Here is a 13,260-nt window from a genome sequence, read left to right as displayed (position 1 = left end):
TATTCAAGGAGAAAAAGCAGACATCAGTGATATGCCAAAATCCCAGAGGCCACATGATAAATGCATAGAAATATTTTGTGATGGAATTTTTATCTTTCCCTGGGTGCAGAGACTCTGGAATTATTTGATTGTGTTTCCAGGAACAAGAAGCAGTGGTTGAGGTCATGTTGGTAAAATCTGAGATCCTATTTGAGCTGTAGATTAATTACCCCTTGAGTTTCATGTGATATTTTCTTCAATTTGTAAAAAATGAGGTGCTCTGATAATGCTGTTGTCTTCAATTGAATTTCCCTAGTTCACAAAAATTTGAACTAATAGAGAAGGTACATTGTTGTCCACACAATTACACTACTCAGACATTTGGCTGGTCCTAGTTCATGGTACACAAGTGATTCTGCCAGGAAGCTCTGACCTCCTCCTCCTTGGTACAATTGTAATTTGGAGACCAACTGTAGACTTATTTACTGTATGAACCAGAAAGAAAGATGACTCTGAATTTGAGATGATCTCTCCCTCCCCCCAAAACACAGAAGGTTACAGACAAAGATTTTATATTACATATTTGTAACGCGCGCAGCAAGTATATACACTTTTCACTCATTATTTTCCTGAAGTCTGACTAGCCTCCCTCTCCTATGCTTTATTACTAATGCTGATCAGTTTCAGTATCTTTCTTCATTTCTGTCTCTGTCACTCTCCTGCTCATATTCAATTTCTTGGTCATTTTCATTGTCTTCAGTGCTCTCAGCTTCTTTGAACTCAAACAAATCATCTTTGGTTCCACTCAGAATATGAAATGTGGAGTTTGCAACTATGATCTGCAGCTTCTGGATTTATCTGGTACCATGCTGTCTAAATCCAATGACGAAGATTGTTGTGCCTGCCCTCTTCTTTTTATTTATTTATTTATTTATTTAATAGGAATTATATCATGATCACCTATCTAGACCCATTCTGAATACACAGACTTCAAATAGCCATCCAAGAGCTTGTTTGCTGCTCCACCAAGCCACGTATGGTTGTGACTGCCCTCCTTCTGCTGTTACCAGAGAACAGTATTAATGTCTCTGATAATATTTTGTGTCTAGTAATAATATTGCTAGTGATAGGTGCCCTCTGGATGCAGCTAGGACAAGCATTACTCCTTTCTGTTAATAGCACACCTGGTTGCCTATTCCAAACAATGTTCAGCCAATCCTTCATTAAATCTTCAGACATCCATCCTGGTTTTGACACCTAACAATTATTCCAGTAGGCAGCTGTTCCTTCGGCATTGTTTTATGCTTCAGAACCACATATGGTGGCAATTTCATACCATCTGCTAACACTGCCAACGTGACTGTAAAGTGCATTTTTTCATTCCTTAAAGTTTTTTATGATGACAAATTTTGTACCTATTTCTTCAAAGGTGTAATTGGGTGGTGTGTCAAAATAAACTCGATTCTCATCTACATTACCCATTTGGCTCAGCAAATAATTGTGATCTGTACATAGTCCAATCTCATACTGCTGGAATGAAGTTAGAAATTAGGTGTGGGTATAACAAAGTTCCTCACTGTAAGCAAAATCCATTGTGCCACATCATTTGTATACATTGACTATTACTTGTCTTGAATTCTCTCTATGAAGTGTTTTATGCTTGTGCTATTTCTTGATTTTTCAGTTTAATGATTTCCTATATTACTGGGTTTCTAACTTTTCTTGGAGTATGCAGAAATTCTATGACTTGTTGTTCTGCTTCATGAAAACTCTATATTGGGTATACTTATACACTTTGTAAGTGTATGTATTTAAATGCACTTTATATTTTCTCCCAACACCACAAATCTTAATTTTTTCCACAATAAGTAACAACAAGCTTGAAATATGCATTGTATACCTTTTGGTACCTTCCCTGTTGCGCTCATTCCTCTCATCTCCAGATGATCTGCTATTTCACACATATAAGATTCAAGGAGACTTGTAAAACTGTGAAAGATCACTGTGGAATTTTCTGAATTACAGTACACCACACAACTTCACAAGTGACTGAGAAAAACAGCTAACACACACTAACACCATGTTTTATTTAAACTTAAGAGCTACTTTGGGCATATTTGTGCTTCTTCTTCACTAGGAGGCCTCCCACACTGCACACAAACACTACCTCCATTAATCCTAATGGAAGATGTACTATTTTTTAAAGTTATTTGGAAAAAAAAATCTTTTTTTCTTTTTTTTTTCTTTGCAAAATACCAAAATTTGTTTTCATTCTTTTGTATTTTGCACATTTGTTCTAGGCTCCCTTTATAATGAAATGCATTTTCCATTCTATGTTTTGGTAGGTGATTAAAATAAGTGGGAAAAGTTCCCCTCTATATCTACCTGACAGTCCCCACTACAGGAGCGTAAATGACTACCTACATTAAAGGCCAAACTTCCAGACTCCTGAAGCTAGATAGAATGGGTACAAATAGCTGAGAGCAAGGGTGCTGAAGGTGTGAACAGATCTTGAATTGTACGTGGCAGGTTTACAGCTGAAAGTCATGTTTTCCTAAGAGAGAGAATTGAAAACTGCAGTGTCTCCTGCTTCCTAACTGATCCTAGCTACATGTAAATTGACCTCCAAGTATATGGAAGTATCACATTTGCCTGGACTGGGGATTTCTTGGACGGTTATGTCTACAAATAGGCTAGCACCAGTGTTACCCACATAGACTACTGCATATTGAAGTGTGGAGAGAAGTGTCACTGGTCCAACCTCAGTAATGGAACTGGGATATGGCACAGGGCATTAGCCCCCAAGCTTTTTGGGAGCCAGGAACCATGGCTTGAAAAAAGAGCAAGTTATGGCCACTAACACAGCTAAATGCTGTAGGAAAATAATGTCTCTGAGCTCATGCTGGGTTAAAAATAAACTAATAGGTAACAACTTGCCTCTTTGAAAGGCTGAATATTTTATATCTCTGCCAATATGCTGAAACTCTAATTTGGGAAAGAAACACACAGTCTGGCACACCACCTTTGATGGGTTGCCAGCTCTTGGTTTAGGGCAATCTGTAACCTCCTTCAGATAGTAGGGGGAAAGTAACACCTGCTGTTCTGATGCACGTTACGGTAGGTGGCAGGGAAATCCTGCCACCATGAGGACTGCAGCGTGCCAGAAACCCAGATGTCCAGCTGGATGGCAAGGTTGAACCCCAGGGCTATGACGATTTCTCTGTGGAGACCTTTCTGGTTCCCCATAAGTGAAAAAGCATTGACCTTCCAAGATTAATTATTCTGTAAGTATTTTTTTGAAATGGGTCTTGGAGCAAGTAAATTTTTGAGGCAGATAGCTGTCCAGCTGCTGCTTTTTTTTTTTTTTCCCAAGTTGGAAAAATGTCCTCCAGTTACCTTTGTTTTGTATTTGCACCCTGCTGGCCTGAGACTGAGCTTTTCAGGAAAAATAAAACAATAAGAAAATAAAAAAAAGTTGGGGTGGTAGGGTAGGGTGGAGCAGTTAATCGCAATTATTTAGTAATATAAGAAAGGAATTCTTCCCCTGTACAGTTGCTTCTTGTTTGTACATATTTTGCTCTTTCATGTGTCTGTTTAAGGACCTGTTTAGATCTAATAGATACTGTCAAAAGCACAGAGTTGAATATATTTGGGGAGATTCTCTGAAAGGGAGTTGGTGTGCATCCCTACAGCAGTGCCAAATTTAGTAGGGGGAGAGAACAGAACAGATGTAAGAGAGAGACTGCAAAAGTTATAGCTGCCATCTAGCCCATCTCTTTTGCAGAAGCATATGTACTATTTTACATGACAGATACCTGGAAGGCATCTTGGTAGACAGAGCATCAAAATCAAACTAATCTGTTTCCGCTTCTCCTGTAATTAGGTCATCATCCCTTATATATAACACCTAAAAGAATAAAATTGAAAAATACGATAAAAAAGAAATTTAATTTTATTTTCATTAAAACTTTGGATGCATACAATTTCATAATAAATTAAAACAGGGCTTAACGTACTTTAGACACATTAAAGGAAAGGCTTTAATGTCTTTTAGAGAAGCAAAATCACTAAATGAAGAAAGAAAATACATTAAAAGTAGACTCCTCCTATTTCTCATACCCTTGCAGGAATTAATATATATGTCCTCATTTCTCCACAGCCTCTGTTTCTTCTTTCAGTCATTGAGAAGTTTTTTCTGCCTGGCATATGCAGATCTAAATGTGATTTGTCCAGCGAGTCATGTACTGAACAGTCTGGGTATGCAGACAAGGCACATGTTTCAAGGCAGTGGTACATCTCTTGAGCCCAGCAGCCTGGGAATCTGTGTGTCTAATACATTTGCTCAGAGTGGCAGGGTGGCAAATTACCAAGAGAAGTAATAATCTGTTGCCCATCTCAGTAGGCTTGGCAAGTCTGAGCACAGAGTCTGTTTGGGAGATAATTAGAGAGTAAAAGATGAAATGTGACCTTTCTCTAGTCCTCTAGATATGACTCAGAAAAGAAGAAGATGCCGAATATATTAGGTTCCCTATGGAGTCAAATTCCAAAGGTATGAGCCCCATTCAAGCAGGTCATGAGCAATACTGTTCCATGAACAGAGACCTAACAAAGCTGAGGGCTGGGAAGAGGTCAGGCCACTCTCTGGTACCAACAGCTGAGCCTCAGTACTGCTGGGACAAACCTTCTGTAGATCTTTGGGAACCAATGTGGTGTTATTCCTTTTGGAGTCCACTATGTGAGTTTTCATTCTGTAAAATTACCACAAGAGTTCTTATGGGCACTATTTCTTTTCACTGAAGAGTTCAGTAATCCAATGCTCACTTTACGAACAGGAAAGGTAAAGCCGTATTAGAATTAAGTGTGGCTGGGTATGTCAAGGGCAAAAAGAAAGGCTTCTATAGGTACATCAGTGATAAAATGAAGACTAGGGACATTTTGGGACCTCTCTGGAGGGAAACAGGAGACCTAGTTACCTGGCATACAGAGAAAGTTGAGGTTATGGATGACTTTTTTTGCCTCACTCTTCACCGGCAAGAGCTCTAGACATATATTCCAAATCCCAGAAGGTAAAGGCAGGGACTGTGAGAATGAAGAACCACCCACTGTAGGAGAAGATGAAGTTCGAGACCATCTAAGGAACCTAAAGGTATATAAGTCTATTGGACCTGATGAGATGCACCCACGGAACTGGCAGATGAAGTTGCTAAGCCACTATCTATTATATTTGAGAAGATGTGGCAGTCTGACGAAGTTCCTACTGACCGGAAGAGGGGAAACATAACCCCCATTTTTAAAAAGGTAAAAAAGGAAGACCTGGGAAACTACAGGCCAGACAGTCTGACCTCTGTGTGCAGCAAGATCATGGAGCAGATCCTCCTAGAAACTATGCTAAGGCACGTGGAAAATAAGGTGATTGGTGACAGCCAGTGTGGCTCCATGAAGGGCAGATCGTGCCTTACAAATCTGGTGGCCTTCTACGATGGGATTACAGCATTAGTGGATAGGGGAAGAGCAACTGACATCATCACATCATCTACCTGGCAAAGCGTTTAACAAGGAGTCATAGGTAATAGGACAAGGAGTAATGGTCATAAACTAAAAGAGGGCAGATTTAAATTAGATATAAGGAAGAAATTCTTCACTCAGAGGGTGATGACGCACTGGAACACGTTGCCTGGAGAAGCTGTGGATGCCCCATCTCTGGAAGTGTTCATGGCCAGGCTGGATGGGGCTTTGGGCAACCTGGTCTGGTGGGAGGTGTCCCTGCCCATGGAAGTGGGGGGGGAGGAATTAGATGGTATTTAAAGTCCTTTCCAACCCAAACCATTCTATGATTCAATGCAAGCAAAGGCACATGGAGCTGAAGTGACTTACTGAAACCTGTTCCTCAACTAAGAACAAAATTCAGACCTTTCTGGTTGGCAGGCCTTCAGCTTGTTTGATTGACTGGTTTTCTATGTTCTCCCACACTTACAAGCAGGGTCAAGCAAATGAGCTGGCCTTCATTATGGGAGACAGTTTGCTCCCTCGATACATGAAATAGCTTGTTCCTTCTTAACTCTCACCCCCACTCACCACAACCCTCCAATCCCCACCCTGCCCAAATCCCTACCCCAAAAACCCAAATCAAGCAAAGAAAAAGTATCTAGGCTAGAATGTTTCTTCTTGCCTACAGCAGAGTTCATCTACAACAAAGCTGTTGCTAATCCATTTCTGCTCACCAGGATTGGGAAAAATGAAAATCTTTAGCTGCTGATCTCAACGCTAAGTCTCCAAGCCTAAAGAGAATTGAAAATTTCTGTATTGTTTCTCTATTTCTAAAAGGAACAGAGTTGTGGGAAGGTGATTTTGAAATATGAGGAAGAAGTGGGAATATAACAGAATCATGGTTGGAGGGAAGATTTAGGGAGTAAATAAATACTGAAATGTTAGGGTCTTACTGTCTTTTTCCCTCCACTCAGACCTTTCGTTCTCTTCTTTTTTTTTTCTTTTTTTTTTTTTCTGAGTAAATGTATGCAAATATATGCCAGGACTTTGTGTCCATAAATATATGCCAGCGTGTTTATTGTTTTGTTGCCAGTAGGTTTTCCCACTGAGGCCTCCCAGCCCCTGTATTTATATACTGTGCATACTGGAAAGGGATCATAGTTCTTTGGGAGACACAGTGCTAACATTTCTATGGTGCAGAAAATAGAGAAGTAGTGGTGCCAAAACTGACGCATTGCTAAAATTCCTAACTTCATTATGTCTGAGTCTACTAAATCTTCATTTTGAAATCTGAATTCAGAAAGAGGAAAAATGATGCTGAGTTATTTTCTTTCTCACCGGGAACAGTCTCACGCTTGCTGCTTGTGCTTTGTAAAGGCTGCATACATAGTTAAGCACCTTTTGAATTTAAAGATGCCTTTACATTTACAAATGCCTTTATCTTCAAAAGCATATTTGACACACTAGACTTGCTTACAGTTTGAAAAGCCAGGGAATCATTCTTTGAATAGCTGAATACAGAACATTTGAAACAATCAATGACAACTTGCCAGAGCTTGGGCAGAATGCTACCTATTGTAAAACGAGCTGTAGAGCACCCTGTGAAGCTCAAGTGGTCATCTGATAGGAAATGAATGCAACCAATCTCCAAGGAGCTAAAGCAGATATTAGCAACACCAGTTGCTTGTAGTCATAGTGTTATTTACCTCCTTACATTTGACTGAGTTTCTCATGTTTTGCTTAGGAGTAAAAGGACTGCTACTTTTGTTAGTCTTTATCTCTTAAGAATTTTCATATCTAGTAAAATGGTGTTTGTTTGTGTTTGGTTTTTTTTTTTTTTTTTTTTTTTATAGTAGATCTATTTATATAAATGTGCTTTTCTGTGAATTTATGGGACCATGTTTATAATAAATAACTACAAATGCAAGTAATTCCTGTATCATGTGACATTAGGCAGGATTGCAGGTGCCATCCTATTATAAGCACATTCAGAACTCTTTTTGCTATTAAACTAATAAACTACAGCTATTAGAAGAAAACAAAATTAGGAGTTAGTAACTTGGCTTTCCCTTTCTTCTATTCACTACATCCACTTAAAAGAGGGTGCAATATCTCTGGAGTGTGAGATGTAGTAAGAGTGAAGATGTGTGTAGATAAATATTATAGCACTACTACAAATCCTTGTTTATCCAACTTGCAGTTGATCAAACTCTTATATTTCTTCAATCTGAGTTGTTCACATCTCAAAATCTGAACTTGCAGGCATTTTAGATCTCTCTAAAAGATTTGAGGGGAAATAAAGGATTTTCCTGAACCCATCCAGTGTAGTAGATTTTGATTTGGGTATTGACTGAAATCCAGCGTAAACTATTGCTTTGACAGAAACACATTTTAGATGAGAACCATAAAGAATTAACCTTAAACAAGCCTTCAGCTAGTCTGAATTATCCTTACTCATTGCTGAAAAGGAAATGCTTCTCCAGTAAGACAAAGGAAACAAGCAGCAATCCAGCATTCATCTAGAAATATATACCTGAGAAAAACAGTAAGTAGGTTGAACTTTCTTACACATTTGAAAGTCCAGGTAGAAAAATAGAGTTCTGCACACAGGAGGAATGGTCATTGTTATTACCACATCTCTTCCTCTTTATTTTCCTTGTATATCTATCTGTATATTCACTGTATTTGTATATTTAGAAAGAGTTACTGCATTACAGTGCAGTACAGCATAATGCTCAAGGCTTCAAAACATAGTGACTATTAGTGGAAATATGTGTCATTACTAAAGGACTCTTCTATATTTTATTTCTTTCTAGCTTCCATAAGTATAATCTAGATACACTGAAAATTATGACAAAAAAAAAAAAAAAAAACTTAATTTGCAAATATTACTTACATTTCTGTATCAGGGTGTCTAAAAATATCTAATTATGTTTTCTAATTTTTTCCCTACCACATAGTTTTATAGGTATTTGGGCGGATTTATTGCTCTGGGAATTGGTCTAAATCATGGTAGTAGGAGAGGAAGAATTAAATGGATATAAAATTTTTCTGCTGTGATGAATTTCTGCCGGAGATCTTGAAAATTATTTCATAGAACCTGTCTAAGTCTACAGTAAACGATGATCTTTTCTACCAGGTGGATGCTGAATTGATTCAAAGGTACTCAGCTGCTGCATCATCTTTATTTTCACACATCAAAGGTAGGCATATTGCAAGCAATTAATCATGTACTTGTTTATTGTTTTGGAATAAATGCATTTTACACAGTTTTTGTTGCTGAATTTAATTTAATTACACATCATCCTTATGTGTATCTGTCAATACCATAGTGAACACAAAAAGGAAAGGATGAGGGGGAAAAAAAAGTTTTTGCTTCTGTAATTCTGCTTACTTTTGAAGCAAGGGGCGTAAGATAGCTAACTTACCATTAGTATTTTTAAAAGGAATTAAGTGATAAAACATATTTGATTACTAACATGAAAACTCTTGTGTTGTACATGAAAACATTTTGGTTTGGTTTTTTAACAAAATTAGAACAAAATTAGTCTTGTCAGGGTCCTTTCACAGGGTGGAGTTTATCAGGCTGGCATGGAACTTAGTTGTTGAAAACACCAGGAAAAAATAAGGGGGATTTTACAGTGGTTCTCCAAAAAAAAAAAAAAAAAAAGACCACCTTTATGACTTTTTTACCTATTAGTGTGTAGATGTCAGTCCTTGCTAGTATTCCTTACTCTTCACCACCATCTCTCCTGGCTTTTCATTCATGGCTATGTCAATAGGTTGTCATGGGTATGTCAATACTGTGTTGTGTAGACCTGAAGCTGCTCTTTCAGGCATGGATATGGTTTTCACTAATATGTATTTAAAATGAATATTAAACAATATGAAGGTGCTAATCTGTGGTAACTTTTCAATTACCCACTGCCATTTTACTGAGAACGAGAATGACACACTTAGATTTTACACTGTGGCACATAGGAGTTCCTTACAAAACTACACAGTCAACAATACCACTTTCATCAGTTAAGACTAAAGTAAGGCTTCTGTCTGAGGCCTAAAACCTTGACTTCATGTGCTTTACAGAATGACCAAACATGAAATTTGTCATCTGATCTTCATAAAAAGTGAAAATTTATAGATAAGGGAGATTTGGAAGCCTTAAATGTTAATGGACAAGCATTATGTCTGTAATTGTAATTAAAAAGTAATACAAGCCCTTTTGGGCACAGAATTAATGCACTGGGCAGAAATATATGAAAAATAATGTGACATCCGCAGATAATCATGCCTCCATCCCTTTCCTTTTCCCTATCACTCTCTTTCTTCTTTTCTCTCTTTCTTTCTCTCTTTCAAAAAATGTCTGAATTGGTCATGCAGAGTAGAAATTATTCATTAATTAATTATATTTCCTGATAGGTTTAGGTCTGTGGTTTTATTTTGTTGTTATAATAATAATTCAGTTCTTTAAAAAAGAAAGGAAAAGGAGCTTCAGAATATTTCTGCATATTTTGGAAAAGAGTGCAAAAACAGTGGAGGATGTTGTTGAATAACGTAAGCATTCTTATTTAGATTTCCTAGTACACGGTTTTACTTTCTTAATAACTAATTACATTTAGTTTATTATTGTTTTAGTTTAGAAATCAGTGAGTTTTATATTACTGAAATTTGCTCTTCCTCTTAGAACTGTATCCAGCCTCATCTCATCAGTAATTCTTTGTCTTTAATAATTTTTCTGTAAGGAAAATATTTTATTTGTCTCCCAGTTTTCTTTTTCTCAGCGGTGAGTACCATTATATATCGGAAAGTTTTCTTTTATGGTGATTTCATTTGTGAAGGGTTTTGTTTTGTTTTCCCCCTTTGTTAATATATCTTCAAAATGGTACCTAGAGAAGATAAATGAATTGAAAATAAAGGAAACTACCAATCCTACATCAGTCTCATGGTCAAGACCTGTTTAGAAGACCTGTTTTATCAGCTATCTCTATATTTAATTGGTTTCTTGCCAAAATACACTAATTCTTTTAGTGTATCCTAAAACCTGTCCTCCATGCTTTGTATATTCTATCCATTCTTTCAACATCCCATATGAGTCTAACTTCTGTTTAGTTTCAGATTAGTTATGAACAATCACTGACTTAAATTGGGGTGAACTGATATCATTGAATGTAGAAATTGACCCTTGGAGTCTATTGCTAATTTCCCCCCAAAATCCAAGATTAAAATAATAAACATTTAGAAAGACGTTTTAATCAGTAGACACTTTTTTTTTTTTTCTTTTGGTGGGGGAAGAGAAATGTAAAGAAGGCTTTTTTTCTCATGTTTTTTTAGAGTAGTTTAATTTCTGTGGAGTTTTTGTAGTTTCAAACACCTAAGACACAAAGCCCAAGGTAATACTTTTGTTCTCTGATTAAAATCACAAAGAGTTCCAGCTTTTAAAAGTTCTTAGGCAAAAGGACAAGTCCTTCTCTTGGCTTCATTCTGTAACATCAATGAATTCTTGCAGTTCAATTCTCTTATCAGAGTGAAGAATTTATACTAGTTTCTTTACCCCAAAAGACTAATACTCAGACAGTTGGTCATAACAGAGAAATCTTACATTAAATATATGCAGCATATGAGGAGGTGAACACAAAAATTACTAACAATGTGAGAAGGGTCCAAGCTGTAATGCCTTGTGTACTGTAAATTGAATCTTGAAATTGAAATACTGGATAGCTGGGGACTAACTGAGTGAATTAAGTATTTGTATAACACTGTATACATTAGCCTGATTATAGTACCCAAGGAGTCCTTCAGTCCTCAGAAAGCTACAATATAGTATTTCTAACACATTCTAAAAATAAAAGAGAAAATTCTGATTTTGTTAGTAGTAAAAATCTGCACTTTGGGTAAGAATGTGGACAGCCTTTTGTATGTGATGCATCACAGTTTTAAATATGTGTGGATTACTGGCCATAATATACACAATGAGGAACCAATTAAACATTGCATATCATCAATTTGGTTTTGATACAGTAGTGAAATACCAACATTCTGGGTTGCAATTAAAATGTTTTATGAATGAAACTTATTTTGCCAACCTGTGCACTCCTTGGGCAAGATGAAGGTCTGTCAGATGTAAGCTGATCTCCAGGAGCAAAAATTGAGTTGCACCAGACTCTGAGTCTCCGGATTTGACTACCTGCCATCAAAATCGTTAGCCCTATTTCCTCAGTGTTCTTGCTAGTACAGGAAGACACTGAAAGGAGGTGAGACATACATCTTATGGAGGAAGAGAACAAGTGTAGCAGAGAAGGGAGAGAAGCACTAAGTATTAGTTTGGTACTACCTTTAAATAATTCTAAAGGTTTTGATGTCAAGGCACCATGTTTTGCCCAGAAGTGCTAGCAAGCACATTATCAGCTATATCTCACACTAACTAAATCTTACTTAGCTCGTGTCATAGAATTAATTGTACAGTAGAATCATAGAATCATCTAGGTTGAGACCTTCAAGATCACCAAGTCCAACCATCAACCTGACCTACCAAGTCCCATCACTAAACCATGTCCCTTACTGCCACCTCCACGTCTTAAATTCTTAATTTATTTCTTCAAGATTGACATAGGACACACCTGCATAGAAATGCCAAATTACAGCTGCGAGTGCCAAGAGAGGTCACAAAACCATTGAAGATGTTATTTGAACCCTGAGACCTGCAGTGATGTGAATGCTGATCTTTTCTTCTCCCTAACACCTCCAAAAATGCATAGCACAAGAAGGCTAGAAGAGTTCCAGCCTTACCTTTACTATCCTTCTTCCACATCCAAATAGTTTCCCCACTAAGAAGGAAGGCCTCAAAAAGAGCAGGTTGAGTGCCATATTGGTGCACGATGTCAAAGGGAATTTGGGGAACATATGGGAATGGCATTATGCTTTTCTGCCATAGTAATGCACACATGACAATAAAAATCATCAGAATATAAATATAATTCAAAGCTTAATTTGCAAATCTAATAAAAGGCAGTAAGGGTGTAGTGTTCTTGTTTTAATGTAAATATGCAGCTGTTGTTCTAAAACAAAGTTAATTCCATTGAATTATACAATTGTTGTTTCTAACTGGAAACAAGTACCTACTTAGCTGGGATGGAAGTGTGTTCATCATTTATTGATCTGTAAATACGTTAAGATTTATGAATAATTTTACAGAATTTTTCTCTTTATCCAGATACTGGGTCATGAGAATGTCATTAAGCATATGTTCAGTCATTTTAACTACATTGATTCTTAATGTTTGGATTGCTAATTCATTACTCTGCAGTGGATTTTGCTCGCAGTCACTGAGTTATGCCTGTGTTGAGGAGTATACATTATAAATGTAAAATACTGTAGATTTTACATTCTCACATTGTTACCTTGTAACATCAGTGAATGTTGCAAGTAAACTAAAACTAAATTTTATGCAAAGACTTCTTTATAATCAGAAAAAAAAAAAAAAAGGTTAGGTACTGTTGTATGGATTTTGCCATTCCTTTTCCTGGGACGGGAGCTTGAAACTGTTTTGGTCTCTGGGCAATTTAAAGTAATATTTGTCAAAATTTCTATAACTGGTCAGATAGGTTAGACTTTATAGGGGTCTTTTACGGAAGAGCTGGATCAGCACATCTTGGTATTTTTGCACTGCCACTCCACCTCGTAGAATGACACTTTCCTTAACTTTTAGGATTTTTCTTATACCTGATGACAGATTATTTTACTAGGTGACAAAAGAGTGTCAAGGTGCTGTGGGTAGAATGAGGACAGTGGGTCTGG

The sequence above is a fragment of the Cygnus olor genome, chromosome 1 (assembly GCF_009769625.2).
Source record: "Cygnus olor isolate bCygOlo1 chromosome 1, bCygOlo1.pri.v2, whole genome shotgun sequence".
In the NCBI taxonomy this organism is placed as follows: Eukaryota; Metazoa; Chordata; class Aves; order Anseriformes; family Anatidae; genus Cygnus; species Cygnus olor.
This window is presented reverse-complemented; position numbering follows the sequence as displayed.